Here is a 19301-nt window from a genome sequence, read left to right on the forward strand (position 1 = left end):
GTAGACATGTGGAATTCATTTCGTTCGGAGTTTGTTTTTTAATAAATTTTGACAAAATTGTTCATTTGGAAAAATCTGAATTTACAAAAAGCCGTATAATGAATTTTTTTGAAAATTCGTAAATTAGAATATTTCGAAAATTCGTAAATTAGAATATTTCGAAAATTCGTAAATTCATAAATTCGAAATTCCGAAAACCTGAAAATTCAAAAATCTGAAATAATAACTAAATAATAATAATTTAACTATTACTAACTATTAAATTATAGGTATTGGAATTTCCTTTCAAATTTGACTGTTAGTAAACGTAACAAATATGAATGTAATTGCCATATCTAAATGAATGGAACGTATTAATAATAATGAATAACAATAATAATAATACAAATGTTTTATTATTATTATTTATTTGTTCCTTTCCATTTGTTTAGCTGTGGCATTCATTATTTCGGATAAATCGCAACTTTGGATAAATTCATATTCTTTACATTCACTAACAGCCAAATTTGAAAGGAAATTCCAATAAATATAATTTATTAGTTATTTATTATTAGTTTTTGTTTTTTCTTTTGAATTTTGAAAAATGAATTGTACCTTTAATATCACTTTAAAGCAGTATTGCACTGAATGCCCAAATAGTTGCTATAAACTTGCATTGTATTCTTTCTCAATATAAATAAAGAATTTATATAAACTGTGGCAGAGACTGCTCTAAAGCTGCAGTGGAAAGAGGTCAGCCACCCCTTCAAAACATAAAAAAAATTACGCTAACCCCCTTAATTAAAAGAAGGCACATCTCTACTTAATGATTTACTACATGATAAGAGGACCTTTCATAAAACAAACTCAATGCTCAAATGGGAAGCAGATCTGAAATCTTCCTTCTCTGATGCCCAGTAGGCCCAAGCTATAAAATGTACCTACACTATTACACACTGTGTAAACTACTGGGAACTGGCACTGAAACTCTTTCATTGCTGGTACTTCACCCTCTATAGACTGGCAAAAATGTATGAAACAAGCTCTCCACTATGCTGGCGGGGCTGTGCTGACTCTGGAACCCTTATGCATATATTTGGGCATGTGATAGAATTTGCAGTTTCTGGTGGAAAACCGACACTTGGAGGTGACAAGCATTATCACCCCTATGAACTCAGCATTAGCCCTACTCAATCTAGGCATTGAGCAATTTCCCACCTGATCAGAGGAATAGGTTCCAGGACGCCCAAGCATCCATTCCATGCCTTTCTTTGCCTCTTTGTAATGCAATCATAATACTGATCTTGTTTACTTAAATAAGTGCCTTGTACTTATATAAATGACTCTATTTCGGTATGTTTTACCTTTAAACTGCCATGTTGGTTGAGCTACATGTTCTCCATTGTTTTAAATCTATGTTTCTTGAAAAAATCAAAAACATAAAAAAAACTCTATTATTACCACCACTCTAAAACTAGTTGCAATCACTAACTTTTATTACAGTTTCAAACCAATGACCTTAGTGATCCAAAGCAGACATAGTAACTTCTAAGACATTGCAGGATTGATTTACTAGAAATGGAAAGTGCAAAATCTGGTGCAGGTCTGTATAGAAACCAATTCGTTTTTTTTTGTTAAAGAGGAAGTAAACCCTGATGGGTTTACTTCCTCTTTCATTCCCTGCAAAGGTAAAGCATAATGGACTACTATACATCGCATAGTAGTCCATTATGTGTCACTTACCTGACACAGGAGCCAGCGAAGTCACCGCAGTCCCCTGTAGTCCGGCGCATCCATCTTCTCGGTGGGTCTCGCTGCTCCGCCGCTGTCATTCGGCGAAGCCGCGATGACGTCACTCCCGCGCATGCGCACGGGAGCCGCCACTCGCAGCATATCGTCGTTGACCGTGGTGCGCTTGCGCGCCGCTGTCTACGGCGCATGCGCCGTAGACAGCGGTGCCTGTCTTTCGGCAAATATCTCCTAAACCGTGTAGGTTTAGGAGATATTTCTTGGACCTATAGGTAAGCCTTAATCTAGGCGTACCTGTAGGTCAAAGTGTGTTGTAAGGGTTTACAACTACTTTAAAGCTTAATTGAACAAACGGAAGTTTGAAGCTGAACGGCTGCCATGCACAGCAGCACCAGATTTTGCTCTCTCCAGTTTTAGTAAATCCCCCCCCCCCCCCCCCCCACACTTGCACATGTATTTACTAGTAAAATCAGGATGTCTTTTTTCTTAAAAGTTTAAAACTTCACAGTGTTTCTATGACATTAAGAAATGCTTAAAAGAGAAGAATGTAATTTTATTTTTTTTATCCCATAATCATACTTATCTAGGTGGATTCTGCATCTGTTCTCTTCACTGAGAACCGAGCGATCGAACACCGCCGATGGCTCGATTCTCTCCCCTCCCAGAGTGGAGAGCTGCTGCTTATCAGTCAGCAGCTCTCCTGCTCTGCTCCTGCACGCTCACTGGAGCGTGGATCAGTTCAGGCACCTGGTGGATCCAGACTTCCAGAGTCGGGATGACACGGTGCCTGGACTGATCTTGGTGACATCAGCAGAGAGCGGACCCAAGACTGCTCTCCACTGAAACCGGGCCACAGGAGTGCAGAACAAATTGCACTCCTGGGACCCATAGGAGAAGTACAGCCAAATGAGCTCAGACTGGACTTCTCCTTTAAAGCTTTGTGTTGTCAGGTGGAGATGTGCAATCTATTTATAATTCTAAGCAAACGCTCACTTTCAGAAAGTTGGTATTTGCATAAACAATTCTGTGGGATTAGACAATGCTGGAGATGCAGGAGAACCCAGAATTCCAGTTTTAAATGACATATCTGCCTTTATGTATAGACTTATCTACATAACTTATTTTCTATTTCTCTCCTCCAGTTGAAGCTGACTGTATTACAACAGTAAATGAGATTCCTGAAGGAATTGTGAAGTACGTAAGACAGCTTTCTGTAAAGAACATGCAGATGTTGATTTTCAAAACATTTCTTGCATTATATTAAAATAAGCATGTAGATAAAAATAAGTTTTTTAATTTCTATCCCTCTCTGCTGTCAATTTTATAACTGTCGTTTACAAAAAAGGAAAATGCGCACTATTGATTCTGGGCTGTACTATGTATACAAACAACAACTAACATACACACATTTGGTATCGCTGCAATAGTCAGGAGCAGGAGAATTTAATTTGTGTTGTTCTTTGGTGGTAGATTATGGTAGTAGTAAGAAATATACAGCTAAATTTAATTTCTTTTTTTTTTTTTTTTTTTACTATCCATTACCATTTACCAACAAATGAAACCCTACTTTGTCCTGAAAAAAACGCAGTATAATCCACCTGGATGCATAAAGTAGTTGATGATATGTAAAGTTTTACTAACACATGTCAAAGTTGCAAAATTGTGCTTAGGCATTTAGATTTGTTTTACCCTTAGGCTCCAAGGGGTTAAGCTTTAGGGCCCATTTACACGTTGCCATTCTGGTGTATTGCATTCGCCCATGTTGTGTCACGTGTTAAAGTGCTTTTCTTCGAGGAACCCCATTCATTTTGAATGAGCTGCCAACGAATAAAACAAAAAAACAGGCATGCAGCATTTGTTCAGATGCAATGCACCATAACACACAGCAGTGCATTACTGTGCATTGTAGTGTACTACAACACATGTGCATGGAGCTGCGTTGCCTTAGAGTGGATTTGAGTGTCATTCCAAAATGATGGCACCCCAAGGCACTATGACTAGAAAGCAACAATGACCTTGAATAAATTACATTGTAGTATACTGATGCATGTATTAAGATGCATTTCAGTAATACACATCTTAAGGAAATACACTGCATAAAAAAGGGGCCCGACCCTTTAGTGTACAAAAACTTTCAACATTCATAAAATGCATTGAAATCTTTCCACAGAATACAAAGCATTCTGCAATTGGATGAGCAGATGAACATCATGATCTCCACATCCAACCACAGAATGCCTTGTATTCTGTGAAAAGAAAACAAGACATTTTATGAATGAGGTGGAATGTGAGCAACCTACATAGATACTATATTAAAAGTACCAAAATAAATACATTAATATACCCATTGGTGTCGTATAAAAAATCACAGACACAAACATACAATAAAACAGTCTGTGCAATGAGTAATAGTAGTCCAAACAATAGTAATAAATGGGTATTTCAGTGATATGGTCAAAGTGTAAAAAGTGTGCTAATAATCCAAACTCCATGTGTCACCTCAGTGCTCACAGAACTCTCACATTAGTATATAGCTATATACGGCAAATGGTAAGTCAGGGCTGGTGTCCAGGTCTCTTTTACATTCCAGATGCTCTAGATGTCATCAAAGATGTAGCTTTCGGAAAGCTGGTAAAGGTACACAAGACAAACCAAGGCACAAGGACACTGGGATGCTTGAAATGCACAACAGCCTTTACAGACTGCCAATCCGGGTCTCCTGAAGAAGTCACTTGGTGGACGTAACACGCAGGGCGTCTCTGAGGCAGGAAGTGATGTGAGAGGTTATTATGTCCATATGTCCTGTATGTCCTGACTGGCATTTTTAAAGTTTGTTTAATGTAAGCATTATTTTATTTAGGTAAAACATGGCATTTTAAAATATTAGACAATGGGAGGAACTTCATATGTTTTATCCTGACATGCTGGCAAGCACATGAGGCAACTGGCGCCTTAATGGACCAGTACCTCATTTTATTAGCTACATCTGTGATAACATCTAGAGCCTCTGGAGTGTGATAGAGACCTGGACACCAGCCTTGATTTACCATTTGGCGTATAAAGCTATATACTAAGGTGAGAATTCTGTGAGCACTGAGGTGACACATTGAGTGTGGATTATTAGCACAGATTTTAAACCTTGAGGTGTGGGACTTTGACCATATCACTGAAGTACCCATTTATCACAATTATTTGGACTATTATTACCCATTGCCAGTAGCAGCCAATCCATAAGGGGTACAGGGGTGATGCCCCCCCTAATCTCCTTGTGGGGTGCCGGACGGATAGATTTCTACAAGTTTTTTTTATTTTTAAGCACATGATTAGAGCCTGAGGCTCTAATTGGCTTAAAAATGCTTGGACTCAGGTAAAAGAAAACTGCGCCCTAAGCCCACCCACTTGTGATATTAACAAATCAATATTCGCTATTGTCTTCTGGCTTCTACTGCCAGCCAATTAGGACAGGAAGCGGGTCGAGAGGAGAAGCTGGGGAAGCTGTAACCTGGATGGGGTAAGTGCGGACCTGGTGGGGGGGTTGTTTGCCCCCCCAAAAAAATGGAGCCAAAAGAAACAGCCGCTACTGCTCATTGCACATCTAGCACAGACAACGGATATTGATACAGACATTGTTTTATTGTATGTTTGTGTGTATGATTTTTTATGACACCAATGGATATACGCATGTATTTATTTTAGTAGTTATGAGCGGCTGCACAACACCACTTTTAATATAGTATCTATTCACAGTGGGAACACATTTGGGGTTACAGCAACTATATACTTTATACTTTGTGTATTAGCCCGAGTTCACATTGCCTGTGACTTCAAAGTCACGCGACTTTGAAGTTGGACCCCAGCGTGACTTTGGCACGACTAGTAGTATCTTTAACAGAAGTCAATGCAAGTCATAACAAAAGTAGTGTAGGAAACTTTCTATACGTTGAAGCGACTCAAGTCTCACTGATTAGAATATTTCCATACCACAGAATGGGGTCCAACTGGGGTACGATTTTTGATGCGACAAGTATTCCAAAGTTGTAATGATTGTTGCATCAGTGTGAACTGGGCCCTTTTCTGCAGTTTATTGTTTGCACTGTTATTGCATTGTTGATTATTGTTGTTGCGTTGTTCTTGCACTGTTGATTAGAGTTTACCTATTAAACACAGGTAGAGTAGGGGTCCACTTATTTATTATTTACGATCAACCCACGTAGCCTTCTCTGTATGCTGCACTGTATGGGATCCGGAAGTCTCAGTGGCAGAAATTCAGCACCGTATTGATTTTGTCAGGGCTAAATGTAGCTAACAGTTTTAACTAATGCAGCAAGTCATAAGACATGGTAAGCACATCATTAGAAGTGATTTACTGGTACATAGCAAATATCCCAAAATATTTTTTCTTCCTATGGTTCAGCCTCAAGCTAAGAGCTCTGCAAGCTCCTACCTTTAGTTCACATAGGTGCATTCAGCGATATCGCATGTGATTCGCACTGCAGTCTGTGCAATGCGATTTCAGCCATACAGATAGTGATAAAAAAAGATAAAAAAAGTGGTGCAGGTAAACCACAGCACATCAGTGCAAAAGTTACCTTATAGGGGGCTCAGAACAGTAAGGGTTCATTTACATTTGCAGTTTGGGGGGTGGTAAAACCCCATAGTGAAGAAATATTTTTATCACTCCTACCCCAACCATACCTCCTTTAGCTGCAGTGGCCCGAGGTGTACACATGTCCCAGCTGCAGCAGAAGTTATACGACCTGTCATGGTTGGTGGGTGTAGCACCTGGCAAGCATGACCCAATCAAGTGAATGAGGCCACTCTGCAAGTGCCCTGCAACCTTGTGCAGCACAGCAAGCAAGGGGTTAAAGCAGGCAGCATTGTGTTGCTTCCTCCCCACCGGATTTAAACCCATGATAGCTGTGCAATGCATGTGACTGTGACATGGTAGTACGGCAATTAGAGGTTTAGATCAGGTGTGAGGAGCTGCCCCTGTGCTTGGTGATCTTTGACTCCACCTCTTTAGAGTTGCCTGCCCCTGACCTACATAAAACCCATTGGGTGATATGTTCCTGCATGAGACCCAGTAATATTTTTCTTCCTCTACAGAGTGAACTGTTTGGAGCAGTGCACAGCACAAGCAGACGTGGGCACAAATGGATTTACTGGTGTAAGTTGCAATCATAAAAGCAAAAACACCTAAAATTACCAAAACATCAGTCATAAAATGTAATACTAATATGTTTCATTATTTTTACAAACCAGGTAACTCCAGTTTGCGTGGCAGCAACTCAGTCTGGCATTCTTCAAAAAGGCTCTTTTATGATAGAAAAAAACATAGCTGAAGGGACTTTTTTAATGAAGAAAGCTATTGAAGAAATAGCTGAAAAGACGACAGAACAATCAGAAGGTGATATTCTATAACCTTACAGGGATATCAATTTGGGTTTCCACCTGTCCGGGATTCACCCGGACAGTTCAGGTTTGGAATCATGTGTTCGGGTTTCAAACTGCCTGAAACCCAGACACGTTATTCAGACTGGACTATGGCTTTCCAGCAGGGTTGCTGACTGCAGTTGTCCAAGCTGAGAGTGTCTGTTACACACTCTTTCACACTGCCCAAAAGCAGCACTAACAGAAAGGAGAGAGGGCTCAATTTTCACTTCTTCCTTCCGCCCACCCCACTGTGTCTGCCCACACGCCAATCCCGGGTGCCTCAGAAAAGGAAAGTGGGGGTCATTTTGAACGTGATGATGTATACGGGACTAAACAAGGAAGTTCAATAGCCAGTAGCTAATAGCTTCCCTTGCGTCATATTTGGTCCGTCGGACTAGCATACAGACGAATGGTTTTCCTGATTTTAGTCAGTCGGAATTGAGTCCGTCGGATAGATTTGAAACATGTTCTATTTCTAGGTCCGGCTGATTTTTTTGTGAAAAACGGTCGGACTAGCCCACACACGATCGGATTGTCTGACAGACTCCTTTTACATAGTCTTACCTCTAATTTCCAGTTACGGGAGTTGCACCATGTGTCTAAATGAAGTTGGGCAGTCCTTTAGGCAACAGAGTTTTTCCTAGCCCCATACACATCAGATTTTCTGCTGATTTTTTTCCTTCAAATTTACCAAAACCATATAATATGAGGTCAAACCTTAGGAGTTTCAATTTGTATGCAATCAGGCAGGCCCTTGTTTTGGTAAATCTGAAGACAAAAATCTGAAGAAAATCTGATAGTGTGTATGGGGCTTTACCTTCTCAGATATACCCCCTCTTTTGTGTTCTGTATGAGGACACTTGTGATGAAGGGTATGGTTGGTACTCACTAAAATAACAATTGGGGGAACTGCACTTTAGAGAAAAAAAGGGATACGATTAGAATTTCAATTTAACCTGTTGTTTTAGGCAGTTTTGAACCAGTAAGAAGGTAATTAAAGTCCTCACAGGTGGGCACCAAAGTGCTGTGGGGGACATGGATGCTGGGTTCACACCATGGCTACATCCGTATCCGGTGCGTGCTGGTTCACCGTATCAGGTTTGATTTCAGCCCAAATTTTGGGCTGATTTCGGACCTGAAAAGGACCAAAAGGTGCACAGCGTTTTTGTGCAAAATACATCGGAGCCACAGCGGAGATATGTAAACTGGCTCCACAGAGAGCTGGTCAAAATCTCCTGCTATTGCAAATTGGATCTGGGGAACCCAGATCCAATTCGCAATGGTGTGAACCCAGCCAGAGACTTCACCTATAATCATTTCATAGTCATATGCACTCTCCATACATTTGGGATGTTATTCTTGGTCATTATGACTATGTATAGCATATTTATCCTTATGTATACACCTCTGTTCTTAACCAATTTATTTGTTCTCTCCTCCAGTTGAAGCTGACTGCACTACAACAGTAAATCAGATTCCTGAAGGAATTGTGAAGTACGTAAGACAGCCCTCTGTGAAGGAAATACATTTATTATTATTATTATTATTATTCTTATGCATAGATTTATACATTTCTATCACTATATTGATTGAAGCATGTAGTATGAAAGTATGTTACATTTATAAGGAGGTCGGAGGGTTTATATCTCCTAATTTGCACATACAGTAAATGGCTTCAAATCCCCATTGGTTTGGGGAGACATTTTTTAAGGTAAAAATATCATATTACCTCATATAAAAAAACTCTATATAAAACCTTATATACCCTATATCAAAAAAAAAAAATCTATGGAGGCTGCCAGGCATTTCTTACCTTCTTCTGAAGATCCTGGATGAAAAGTTGGAAATCTTTGTCTTTGCAAGTATTCCACATCAGTGAACCGGAAGTCAAGCAACAAACATTCACAGAAAGAGAGGGTGGTAGTGGCAGCCTCCATGACAAACTTGTTTGATTCCAAACTTTTCTCCGATGTCTACACTGAGATGGACAAGTCAGACAATAATAGCTGTATTTTTGCTGATATAGTGTCTAAAGCCTTATACACGTTACTAGGTTTTTCTTGCTCAACCTAGCAGGGCCGAATGAAAAAAAAACTGACAGCGCAGAAGGATCTGCTGTGCTAACAACCTGATGTTAGTACAGCAACCTCCCCTGCTTTGCTATTGTGTTCTGACAGGGGGACCCCCCCCCCCGCTGAGTGGGAGCCGGTCAGCAGACCTTCTTTGGTCATGCCCGTTCTGATCTGTCAGATCGTCTGCAGTACACACCGGCCTGAATTTTGGCCGGTTTTTATTGAACCAGCTGATGCCACTCTACATTCGGGGCCCATGTGTTCTAGGCTTTAGGCTCCTTCCCTTCTGAAGGATAGCAGAATGTGAAAAAATTCTCATCTAAATAATCTCACTGAATAGCCCCACAAAAATGGAGACAAGTAACCAAAATATTACAGTATATCCATTGCCAATCACCAGTGCTGTCAAATGAGAGTAAGGAAATGAGCCACAAGACCTCTTATATCCAGAAGTACTGAGTAATTATACCTTTACACACACACACATGAACTTTAATGGCATCCCAGTCTTAGTCCGCAGGGTTAATTTTTGAGTTGGCCAGCCTCCCCAGAAGAATGGAAGCTGTTATAGCTGTAAAGGGTGGGCCAACGCAATATTGAACCCTATGGACTAAGACCAGGGTGCCAATAAAGTTCATGTGCATGTAAAGGCACATGAACCATTGCTAACCATCTTCTGAAAATGTTGGATGCCTGGCTGTCATCCTGATCCTTTGATATTTAACAGTGCCTGAGTCGCTAAGCCTGTTCCTGTCTATAGCTCAGAAGTAAAAATCAAAAATGTGCAATTGCTCCACATCAGTTAATCAAAATAATGAAGCCAGTGGGTCAGCATGTAGCCAAGCACCTAATATTTTCAGATAGAGAGGGTGGCAGCCTCCATGACACACTTGTTTGATCGATTCTAAACTCTTCTCCGATGTTTACACCAAGAGTAACAAGTCAAACGTCAAGCATCCCTTGCAATAGGAGCTACATTTTAGGTGATATAGACTCTAAAGCCTGCCATAGATGGTGTAATTTTCTTCCTGAAACCCAAGAAAATCGCTCAATTGCCCTATGAACACAGTCAGTGTTGATGGGGAAATCCCTCCCATGGAGATATTGTGTTCTTCCGGGTGGAGGTTGTTACTGTTAGTGGCAATAATGAAAACTCTAACAGGCTGGTTGTACCCAAGTTGATCGATCAAACAACTTGAGTACAATCAGCCTGCCCATACATGGTTTGAATCTTGGCTGGCCCCTGCTGAAACAGCCGAGATTCGAACTGTCTCTCTGTCTATGGCCTGCTTAAGACCCCTTTCACACTCGGCCATTTTTCAGGCATTTTTCAGGCACTTTAGCTTTAAAAAAGCGACTGTAAAGCGCCTGAAAGAAGCCTCACCTGCAATCCCAATGTGAAAGCCCGAGTGCTTTCACACTGAGGCGCTGCGCTGGCAGGACGTCAAAAAAAGTCCTGCAAGCAGCTTCTTTGCAGCGCTTTTGGAGTGGTGAATACACCGCTCCTAAAGCGCCCCTTCCCATTGAAATCAGTGGGAAGTGCCTGCAAAGCGCTTTTGGCAGCAGCGCTTTGAGGGCACTTTAATCCTTTATTTGGCCACTAGCAGGGGTTAAAAGCTCCCCACTAGTGCTCAAAAAACGCTGGTAAAGCGCTGCTAGTTTAAACGGCGCTTTACAAGCGTTTTTTTCGGGCGCTGGCATTGTGAAAGGGCTCTTAAAGCACTCGGGCTTTCACATTGGGATTGCAGATGAGGCTTCTTTCAAGCGCTTTACATGCGTTTTTTTTAACGCTAAAGCGCCTGAAAACGCCTGAAAAACGCCTGAAAAACACCCCCGTGTGAAAGGGGTCTAAGGCTTCTTCCCTTCTGAGGGGTAGGTATCTAAATGTGAAAGATCCTCATCTAAATAATATCATAGAACAGCTCCACAAACATGGAGACAAGTAATCCAAAAAATAAAGTACTATATATTCAGTTGCCAATCATCAGCGCTATCAAATGAGAAAGGGAATTAAGCCATATGACCTCCTATATCCAGGAGTACTGGGTATTTATTTTCACTCTCAGGAGCAAATGGAGTAGCACAAGGTGAAAGATTAGTGAGTATACATGCTGGAGAGAGGCCAAACATTAAAGTTATAATGCACACAAGCTACAGGGAGCACAGTACATTTTAGGGTTAAATATTAACTTGAAATAAAGTGGTAAAAGTTAGATTAGCAGGTAAAATGTAGGGCTGGACAAAATAAAGATAAACATATTAAGTACATTTGTAGCATTGCTCCTTATAGGGTTAGTGTGCAAAATGACCCCCCAAGGAGCTTAGCATGATTACATCCATGAATGCCCAAGTTGTGTTACTTTCTCAGAATGCTTGAGAACATCCACTAACAGGGCAGGATCATTGGGGTATAGTGGGGTGAAAAAATTGGGCACCAATCACTTTAATATTTTTAATATTTTTTTTGGTGATAACTTCTTGGGAGAGAGAGTTGTAGAACAGAATATGCAAAAATTAGCATTAGTAAATCTTGCACACATACAGATAGCATGGTGAATCCTAATTTCCAAGTCCAAATTTTGTATTGTCTATGTCTATGTCTGTCTAGTTCAGCTGGTAATATAGTGCTGTATGAGCAGCCACAATTCTGGCAGTAGGCAATGGAGCACTCCTACATGAACTTGATATGTTTCTGCATGAGACCCCAGTGTAGCACTACCCCCACAAGAGTCGCTTTGTTAATTGAGTTATCTGTTCGTCTGTGTTGACTCATAGGGTTAAGCAAATGGATACTGCACTGCTACTGAGAACACAAATATAGATACCCTATACACAACTAAGGTTCAGTATCAAAAAGCAAACATCAGATTGGTTTGAGGTAAATCAATCCAATATATTGCCACAGGTTGCAGTAAATAGCAATATGCACATAAATTAGTAAGTAATGGATTAGGTCAATCATAGTTCACTAGACAATTTGTTCACTAGGCTATAGCAACATTCAACTAGCAAAATTAGAGTAAATCTAGTAATCCACAATAAAAGTAAAGTAAAGTAAAGGCATTAGAAAACAGTAACAACAATGATAAACAATAATAAATCCTCTGTAAACAGAAGGCTATATCCACTTTAGAGTGCACTCTATATGAATGACATTTAAGACACTCCAAAGAGGTAAACAGGCAAGGAATTAGCCCAATAGAACCAGGCTAAAAGAGGTTACTATTAGTGATGGACGAACTTCCGACGGGACGTTTCGCGAACGCGAAACGCGAACGGACACAAACGTTCGCGAAAACGACCGTTCGCCGCGGGCTCCATTGACTTCAATGGGAGGCGAATTTCGCAAACCTTTAGGTCGAATTTGCGGCCACGGGGTAATTATTAGGGGGTAGCACGTAGTCCCACCACCTGGACAATAGCATAATACATGTATGAGGTGAATTTGGGATCGATAACTACAAGCATTTTTTTTTTATTTGGGAAATTGTTCTGACAATTCAGGACTATGGAGCTAATGAAGGCAATGGAGGAGAGGGAAGGTCAGGGACCAGGGTAGGCAAACAAGAGGGTGCAGGAGATACAGAGCACTGACAGCAGCACCGTAATACAGAGCACTGACATCAGCACCGTGACATACAGCGCTGACAGCAGCTCCGTGACATACAGCGCTGACAGCAGCTCCGTGACATACAGCGCTGACAGCAGCTCCGTGACATACAGCGCTGACAGCAGCTCCGTGACATACAGCGCTGACAGCAGCTCCGTGACATACAGCGCTGACAGCAGCACCGTGACATACAGCGCTGACAGCAGCTCCGTGACATACAGCGCTGACAGCAGCTCCGTGACATACAGCGCTGACAGCAGCTCCGTGACATACAGCGCTGACAGCAGCTCCGTGACATACAGCGCTGACAGCAGCTCCGTGACATACAGCGCTGACAGCAGCACCGTGACATACAGCGCTGACAGCAGCTCCGTGACATACAGCGCTGACAGCAGCTCCGTGACATACAGCGCTGACAGCAGCTCCGTGACATACAGCGCTGACAGCAGCTCCGTGACATACAGCGCTGACAGCAGCTCCGTGACATACAGCGCTGACAGCAGCTCCGTGACATACAGCGCTGACAGCAGCTCCGTGACATACAGCGCTGACAGCAGCTCCGTGACATACAGCGCTGACAGCAGCTCCGTGACATACAGCGCTGACAGCAGCACCGTAAGCAGCCCCAGGAGGAAGTCAGCACAGCACAGGGATGGTGTGATCCCCTCATAATAAGAACCCCCAGGAGGAAGTCAGCACAGCACAGGGATGGTGGGAGCCCCTCATAATAAGAACACCCAGGAGGAAGTCAGCACAGCACAGGGATGGTGGGAACCCCTCATAATAAGCAGCCCCAGTAGAAATATGACACCGCTCAACCTCTTCAAAGAGGAGGGTAGGGGCATATAGTACGGTGTGCTTTTTTGGGTCAGGGAAGTGAGCCAAATGAATTAAGAAGGTCTGTGTGCTTGATTCCAAAAATTGTTTATAGACATATACATGGTCTACTGATCACATGTGTTGAATTCCTCCGAGATCCATGCCTCATTCATTTTTAGAAATGTGAGGTAGTTAACACTGTGGTGAGCTAGGCGAGTACGCTTATCGGTCACAATCCCCCCTGCTGCGCTGAACGTCCTTTCGGACAGGACACTGGATGAGGGGCAAGCCAACAGTTCGATTGCAAATTGGGCAAGCTCTGGCCAGAGGTCAAGCCTGCCCACCCAGTAGTCTAGGGGTTCATCACTCCTCAGAGCGTCCACATCGGCCGTTAACCCAATGTAGTCGGACACCTGACGGTCTAGGCGTTCCCTGATGCTGGATCCGGATGACACCTGTCGATGGGTCGGCTGAAAGAATGACCTCATATCCGAAGTCACCAACACATCTTCAAACCGGCCTCTTCTTGCAGGCGCTGTTGGATTGGTACCCGCAAATCCTTCTCTGGGAGTGGGAATTGCTCCTCTGCCAGCGCACGCAAAAGCAGAATGCAGCATTTCTCGAAGCAAGGCCTGGAAGTGCTGCATTCTGACAGCCCTCTGCGACGGCGGTAACATTTCCGCCATTTTGTGTTTGTACCGGGGGTCTAAGTACGTTGCCACCCAGTACTGGTCCTTGACCCTCATGCTTTTTATACGGGGGTCCCTATTAAAACACTGGAGCATGAAGGCCCCCATTTGCACTAAAGTGGAAGCGGTGTGGTGGCCTGGCTCCTGCTCATCATCCAGGATAATGTCGTCCTCTTCATTCTCCTCTCCCCATCCTCGCACAACAGGGATCCCAGAAAGGTTTAAAGCATGCTCTTCTTGCTCCTGCTCATCCGCCCCGGCACCATCCTCCTCTGACTCCTCATCAGACTCCTGTTGTTGACTTGTCTCAGATAGAGTAGCCCCCCCTGGGAATTCATCCAGCATTGCGACTTCCTCATCTTCCCGCTCCTGCTCCTCCACAGCCTGATCAATGACACGACGCAATGCACGCTCCAGAAAGAAGGCATAAGGTACCATGTCACTGATGGCGCCATGGCTGCGACTGACCAGTTTGGTGATCTCCTCAAATGGCCGCAGAAGTCTGCATGTGTCGCGCATGAGCAGCCACTGGCGCGGTGAAAAAAAACCCAGCTCCCCAGAACCGTTTCTTTCGCAGAGTTCATACAGGTAGACGTTAACTGCACGTTTCTGCTGGAGCAGCCTATCAAGCATATAGAAGGTTGAGTTCCATCGCGTCGGGCAATCGCAAATAAGACGTCTGACCGGCAGATGGTGTCGCCGCTGAATGTCAGCAAGGCGAGCCATGGCCGTGTAAGATCTTCTGAAATGGGCCGAGATTTTCCTTGCCTGCCGCAAGATGTCCTGGACCCCAGGGTATTTGACAAGGAATCGCTGCACGACCAAGTTTAAGACGTGTGCCATGCACGGCACGTGCGTGATTTTGCCCTGTTTCAATGCGCTAAGCAGATTGGCACCGTTGTCACACACCACTTTACCAACTGTCAAATTGAGCGGTGTTAGCCACTCATCTGCCTGTGAACGCAAAGCTGAAAGGAGTGCCGGGCCAGTGTGGCTCTTTGCTTCCAGGCACAACAGACGCAGCACGGCATGGCAACGTCTCACCTGGCATGTGGAATAGGTTCTGGGGAGCTTGGGCGGTGCAGTGGAAGAGACGCTAGCAGCGGAAAAGGAGGAGGCAGCTGAGGAGGAGAGGGAGGAGGATGGAGTAGGAGGAGGAGAAGAAGAGTCAGGCCTGCATGCAATCCGTGGCGGTAAAACCAAATCTACACGGGTGCCACGGGTTACATGCTTGACGGCCGTCAGAAGGTTCACCCAGTGGGCAGTAAAACTGATATACCTTCCCTGCCCGTGTTTGCTAGACCACGTGTCTGTGGTCAGATGTATCTTGGCACCGACACTGTGTGCCAGAGATACATTCACTTGCCGCTGAACATGGCCATATAGCTCTGGGATGCCCTTCTCTGAGAAATACTTCCTTCCTGGGACCTTCCATTGTGGTGTTCCAATGGCCACAAATTTGCGAAAGGCCTCCGAGTCCACCAGTTTATATGGCAGTAGTTGGCGGGCTATGAGTTCTGACAAGCCAGCCGCCAACCGTTGGGCAAGAGGGTTATCCGGCGTCATCATTTTTTTACGCTCAAACATTAGGCCCACGGAAGCCTGCCTTTTTGCAGAAAAATGTGAGCTTGGCGTGATGGAAGGTGGAGTGGAGGACAATTGTGAGGAGAGAGGAGAAGGAGAAGTAGAAGACGAGGCTGGACGGTGAGAGCCTGCAGTGTGGCTTTGTGTGTTCCGTTGCTCCCACTGGGCTCGGTGATGGCTGCTCATGTGCCTTCTTAAGGCGGTCGTCCCTAGGTGAGTATTGGGCTTACCGCGACTAACGCGTTGACTGCAAAGATTGCAGATGGCAACGCTATTGTCAGCAGCGGACACGTTAAAAAAAGCCCACACTGCGGAGCCATGTGCCGGTGTCCTGGGAGCGCCAGATGTGACCGTACATGGTCGATGACTCGCTCCTGATACATTTGCAGTCTGCTTTGTCCCTGCTGTGCAATGTAAGTCATTGCTGCTTCTCCTCCCTATCTGCTGGTCCATATCTCCCTCTGAACTCCCCTCCTCTTCCTCTCTTGTGGGCACCCACGTGACATCACTAGACACGTCATCATCAACGTCACCTTCCCCACCGCTATAAGTAGAGTAGGCAGCAACACCGGGGACCAACCTCCTCCTTGGGCTGATCTGGGTACTGGCGTCAGACTGCTGAGTAGCGCTTGTTGCTACCTCCTCTTCCTGATCCAATACCAAGAGTGGCTGCGCATCAGAAATGTCCTCTTGATATGGATCGGAAAATAATTCCAGTGACTCAAGCGGAAGGTATGTGGTGGTGGTGGTGGTGGTCGTGTTGTTGGTGGTAGTGTCTTTGGGGGTGCACATAGCAGAGAGTGAAGAAGAGGGTGCAGATCGAGAGGATGAGGAGGGTGCAGAAGAGTAAGGCTGAGCGAGCCACTCAACCAAGTCTGGTGCATCCTTTAAAGTAATTGAACGCACCTTCTGCAACTTCCCACTTTGGCTCAAGCCTGTTGCTCCTGCCCTACCCCTACCACCCCTGCGGAAGGGCCTGCCTCTTCCTCTGCATGTCATTTTTTAAATGACCCTGTGACAAAACTCTTAGTCCCTATACCGCTGAAGGACTGCTGCAGTATAGGTGAGCGGTCAGCAGTGGTGCACGTCAACCCTATCTATTGTGGACCGATAGCGGTCCTTACAGAACAGCAGACTGTACCGCACTCAAGCCTATGTACCGTAGCACCCTATACCAAGTTACCAGTCCTTATAAGAACTTTTGTGGACCAAGCAGGTTGTGTATTAGTGTTTAGCAGACTGTACGTCAGTCCCTATACCGCTGAAGGACTGCTGCAGTATAGGGCAGCGGTCAGCAGTGGTGCACGTCAACCCTATCTATTGTGGACCGATAGCGGTCCTTACAGAACAGCAGACTGTACCGCACTCAAGCCTATGTACCGTAGCACCCTATACCAAGTTACCAGTCCTTATAAGAACTTTTGTGGACCAAGCAGGTTGTGTATTAGTGTTTAGCAGACTGTACGTCAGTCCCTATACCGCTGAAGGACTGCTGCAGTATAGGGCAGCGGTCAGCAGTGGTGCACGTCAACCCTATCTATTGTGGACCGATAGCGGTCCTTACAGAACAGCAGACTGTACCGCACTCAAGCCTATGTACCGTAGCACCCTATACCAAGTTACCAGTCCTTATAAGAACTTTTGTGGAACAAGCAGGTTGTGTGTTAGTGATTAGCAGACTGTACGTCAGTCCCTATACCGCTGAAGGACTGCTGCAGTATAGGTGAGCGGTCAGCAGTGGTGCACGTCAACCCTATCTATTGTGGACCGATAGCGGTCCTTACAGAACAGCAGACTGTACCGCACTCAAGCCTATGTACCGTAGCACCCTATACCAAGTTACCAGTCCTTATAAGAACTTTTGTGGACCAAGCAGGTTGTGTATTAGTGTTTAGCAGACTGTACGTCAGTCCCTATACCGCTGAAGGACTGCTGCAGTATAGGGCAGCGGTCAGCAGTGGTGCACGTCAACCCTATCTATTGTGGACCGATAGCGGTCCTTACAGAACAGCAGACTGTACCGCACTCAAGCCTATGTACCGTAGCACCCTATACCAAGTTACCAGTCCTTATAAGAACTTTTGTGGACCAAGCAGGTTGTGTATTAGTGTTTAGCAGACTGTACGTCAGTCCCTATACCGCTGAAGGACTGCTGCAGTATAGGGCAGCGGTCAGCAGTGGTGCACGTCAACCCTATCTATTGTGGACCGATAGCGGTCCTTACAGAACAGCAGACTGTACCGCACTCAAGCCTATGTACCGTAGCACCCTATACCAAGTTACCAGTCCTTATAAGAACTTTTGTGGACCAAGCAGGTTGTGTATTAGTGTTTAGCAGACTGTACGTCAGTCCCTATACCGCTGAAGGACTGCTGCAGTATAGGGCAGCGGTCAGCAGTGGTGCACGTCAACCCTATCTATTGTGGACCGATAGCGGTCCTTACAGAACAGCAGACTGTACCGCACTCAAGCCTATGTACCGTAGCACCCTATACCAAGTTACCAGTCCTTATAAGAACTTTTGTGGAACAAGCAGGTTGTGTGTTAGTGATTAGCAGACTGTACGTCAGTCCCTATACCAATGAAGGACTGCTGCAGTATAGGGCAGCGGTCAGCAGTAGTGCACGGCAACCCTATGTATTGTGGACCGATAGCGGTCCTTACAGAACAGCAGACTGTAACGCACTCAGGCCTATGTACCGTAGCACCCTATACCAAGTTACCAGTCCTTATAAGAACTTTTGTGGACCAAGCAGGTTGTGTGTTAGTGATTAGCAGACTGTACGTCAGTCCCTATACCAATGAAGGACTGCTGCAGTATAGGGCAGCGGTCAGCAGTAGTGCACGGCAACCCTATGTATTGTGGACCGATAGCGGTCCTTACAGAACAGCAGACTGTACTGCACTCAGGCCTATGTACCGTAGCACCCTATACCAAGTTACCAGTCCTTATAAAAACTTTTGTGGACCAAGCAGGTTGTGTGTTAGTGTTTAGCAGACTGTGCGTCAGTCCCTATACCGCTGAAGGACTGCTGCAGTATAGGGCAGCGGTCAGCAGTAGTGCACGGCAACCCTATGTATTGTGGACCGATAGCGGTCCTTACAGAACAGCAGACTGTAACGCACTCAGGCCTATGTACCGTAGCACCCTATACCAAGTTACCAGTCCTTATAAGAACTTTTGTGGACCAAGCAGGTTGTGTGTTAGTGATTAGCAGACTGTACGTCAGTCCCTATACCAATGAAGGACTGCTGCAGTATAGGGCAGCGGTCAGCAGTAGTGCACGGCAACCCTATGTATTGTGGACCGATAGCGGTCCTTACAGAACAGCAGACTGTACTGCACTCAGGCCTATGTACCGTAGC

This window comes from Lithobates pipiens, unplaced genomic scaffold (genome assembly GCF_037356315.1).
Source record: "Lithobates pipiens isolate NorthernLeopardFrog02 unplaced genomic scaffold, aLitPip1_a1.2 Scaffold_23, whole genome shotgun sequence".
In the NCBI taxonomy this organism is placed as follows: Eukaryota; Metazoa; Chordata; class Amphibia; order Anura; family Ranidae; genus Lithobates; species Lithobates pipiens.